Here is a 3,983-nt window from a genome sequence, read left to right on the forward strand (position 1 = left end):
CCCGGTCCGTGTCCCAACTCCCATAGAGAGATGCAGGTGAGATAAACTGTCAGGTGTGTCGGAGGAGCTCAGGAGCAGAGGAACTGCGTGTACACGTCGATTCAGCTGTGCCTTCCTTGCCGATCTCAGTGGCCGGCAATAGATCCAAGGAGTGCACTTCACGCGGAGATCACCTACCAGTCGCCGGACTCTGCTGCAGCTATGAAGAAACTGGTTTCTTTTGTTTTGAGTGAGAGAGAAAGCTGACCATGGACAACCGTGAGTTGTGTGCAGGTAGGGGAAAAGCTTACCTTCTTTTATGGAGCGCTGCTTACATGAAGTAATTTCGTTTTAGGTGAGAAGTTGTTCGGCTGGCTCTTACGATTAGAAACGGAAGCATTAAGGTGGCGTTTGGTTCAAAGGCAAGTATGGGTTGGCTGAGGATGTCTTTAACCACCTGGTTAAGGATAGCCACCTTTTGTTATTTGGTTGAATGGAGTTGGCTGGGTTGGATAACCACATTTTGTTGTTTGGTTGGAATGATGAGTGTTAGACTATGTATAGCTTCTGTACCTATGTACGTATATGGTACATATTGTAACACAACCATTACATACAATGAGATAAGCCACCCCTAGAGGGTTGTGCTGGTTCCCCAAAACTTATTGTCTTATATGGTATCATGCTAGGTTACGATCGCTTTCGCTTCTAAACCCTAATACCCGCACCGCCGCCGCAGCCGCCGCCGCCTTCACCGCCGCCGCCGCGCCACCGATCGCGCCGCCGCCATGTCGAGCGCCGCCACCACCGGTTCCACTGCTGCGGGCTTCCTCCCGGCCTCTCTTGCGGCTCTGCTCAACCTCCCGCTCGATGCCGTCTCTGTTCCGGCTCCGATCGGGACAAGGAGCATCGGCTCTGTCTTCTCCACGCCGCCGGCGCCCTCGCTTGGGCGTGACCTCGTGGTCCACACCGCGGCCCCGCCGTCCGCTGCGGACTCCGCAGGCGTCGTCCCGCCGCTCCTGCCGCAAGCGGATCACACTGCCCCGCTGGCGGGGTTGGCGGCGTCCGCCCCGGCCGCGGGCCTTGCGGCGTCCGCACCGGCCGCGAGCTTTGCGGCGCTCGCCCTGGCTGCGGTCCCGCCTCCTCCCGCATCGGCTTCGGTGCCTCCGGCTGCCTCCATGGTGTTTGCACCCCAGGCAGCCTCCTCGATGGGATTGTCTTCGCCGCCGCCGTTTCACTTCGGTCATCTCATCACCATCAAGCTCTCCGCCGACAACTACATCTTCTGGCATGCGCAGGTTCTCCCGCTCTTGGGGAGTCACTACCTGCTAGGCTACGTCGACGGATTGCTTCCCTGCCCACCCGCGCTGGTAGACAGCGTGCACGGTCCGGTCTACAATCCGGCCCATCGCGTCTGGACGGGGCAGGACCAGGCGAACCTCTCCTCCATCCAGGGGTCGCTCTCGCCGGCAGTTGCCGGCCTTGTTGTCTTCGCGAAGACGTCTCATGAGGCCTGGACCATCCTTGAGCGCACCTTTGCAGCGCAGTCCCAGGCTCGTGTCTCTGCACTCCGTCGTCAGCTTGGAGAGTGTCAGAAGCTTGACTCCACTGCCACTGAGTTCTACAACAAGGTCAAGGGCCTCGCCGACACATTGGCCTCCATTGGACAGCCCCTCACCGACTCCGAGTTCAACTCGTTTATTGTCAATGGTCTTGATGAGGAGTATGATGCCTTAGTCGAGATCATCAACGAGCGGGGCAACTCGACACCCATGCTGGCACACGAGGTTTTCTCTCGGCTCCTTCTCACTGAGCAACGGGTCGAGACTCGCCGCACCAGGGGCACTGGCTCCCTCTCGGCCAACGCCGCCACCAAGGGTGGCCGCTCTTCTTCATCACCCCGGTCTCCCTTGGGGCTGCCACCGTCGCCCGCCTCGGCCCCCCCACCTACTGCGACCTTACCGGGGGCTGGCGGTCCACGTGTGTGTCAGCTTTATGGCCGCGATGGGCACTGGGCCTCCAAGTGTCATAAGCGCTTCCAGCGAAGCTTCCTTGGTCTTGGTAATGACGGCAAAGATACACGCAACAATGCCCGTCAGGTCGCCATGGCTGATCGTCCCGCGCCGCAGAAGCAACAGGGACACACTCAGTCCTACTCCATCGATCCACACTGGTACATGGACTCTGGGGCGACAGAGCATCTAACCAGCGAGATGGGGAAGCTTCACACTCGTGAACCCTATCATGGCTCCGACAAGATCCACACCGCCAATGGAGCAGGTATGCACATCTCTCATATTGGTCAAGCATCTCTTCTCACTAGACATGCCAATAGGAGTCTTCAGCTTCGCAATGTTCTTCGAGTTCCATCTGTGACCCGTAATCTTCTTTCAGTTCCTAAACTCACACGTGATAATAATGTGCTTTGTGAATTTCACCCTTTTGATCTTTTTATTAAGGATCGGGGCACGAGGGACATTCTTCTTAGTGGGCGGTTGTGCCAGGGCCTCTACCGTCTGGAGCATCCTGGTGTCGCTCGTGTTTTCAGTGGAGTTCGGGTCTCTCCGTCACAGTGGCATGCTCGTCTTGGTCACCCGGCCACACCTATTGTCCGTCATATTTTGCGTCGTCATGAGCTTCCTAGTTTATCTAGTCATAAAGATGTAGCAGTGTGTGATGCTTGTCAGCAGGGGAAGAGTCATCAACTTCCTTTTTCGGAGTCCAGTCGTGAGGTGAAACATCCTTTAGAACTTGTGTTTTCAGATGTATGGGGTCCTGCTCAGACTTCTGTCAGTGGTCATAATTACTATATCAGTTTCGTTGATGCTTATAGTCTCTTTACCTGGCTTTACCTTATTAAACGCAAATCTGATGTGTTTGATATTTTTGTTCAGTTTCAAAAACATGTTGAACGTCTTCTCAAGCACAAAATTGTTCATGTCCAGTCAGACTGGGGGGGGCGAGTATCGCAACCTCAACTCTTTCTTTCAGTCGCTTGGGATAGCTCATCGTTTAGCATGTCCACATACACATCAGCAGAATGGTTCAGTCGAACGTAAGCATCGTCATATTGTTGAAGCTGGTCTTACTCTTTTGGCCCATGCATCTGTTCTGTTTCGGTTTTGGAGTGATGCTTTCACCACTGCATGCTTTCTCATCAACCGTACTCCTACTCGTGTTTTAAACATGAAGACTCCCATTGAGGTTCTCCTTAATGAACAACCTGATTATACCTTTCTCAAGGTATTTGGGTGTGCTTGCTGGCCGCATCTTCGTCCATATAACAAGCGCAAGCTTGAGTTTCGTTCTAAGAAGTGTGTTTTTCTTGGCTATAGCTCTCTTCATAAAGGTTACAAATGTCTTCATGTTCCCACTAATCGTGTCTATATATCTCGGGACGTCGTGTTTGATGAGCATGTTTTTCCCTTTGCCAACCTTCCTGTGTCCACTGTCGAACCACCATCCCTGCATTCATCCTCTGTTGCTTCTGACCAATTTGATGATGTTGCATACTCTCCTTTGCTGTTACCTAACCATGGTGCAGGAACCGGACGTGGAGCTCGTTTGGAGCTGTTAGAGGATTCACCATCATCATCGTCGTCTTCTGGTGGGCACGTCGATCGCCCTATGTTGCATGTCATCGATTCGCGTGCCCATGCATGGTCACCCGACGAGCCCGTCGCGCCGAGCATCTCCACTGCTCGGTCCGTTTCGCCAGCGGCCGCCGAGTCGCCCGCGGCTCGGCCCGTCACGCCGTCTTCGCCTGCGACTCGGCCCGTCACGCCGTCTTCGCCCGCGGCTCGGGTCCTCACGTCGCCTTCATCAGCGGATCGGCCCGCGACACCGGCCGCGCCACGGCCCACTATGCCGAGCTCGCCATCGGCCCGGTCTGTGATGCCGGAGTCGCCAGCTGCTTCGTCTGCTCTACTGGTTTCACCGGTGGGTCGGCCTTCTTCGCCAACCGAGTCCGAGGCTACCGTGACTGGCTCCTCGTCACCGGCTGA

Source organism: Triticum dicoccoides, chromosome 7A, assembly GCF_002162155.2.
Source record: "Triticum dicoccoides isolate Atlit2015 ecotype Zavitan chromosome 7A, WEW_v2.0, whole genome shotgun sequence".
Lineage (NCBI taxonomy): Eukaryota > Viridiplantae > Streptophyta > Magnoliopsida > Poales > Poaceae > Triticum > Triticum dicoccoides.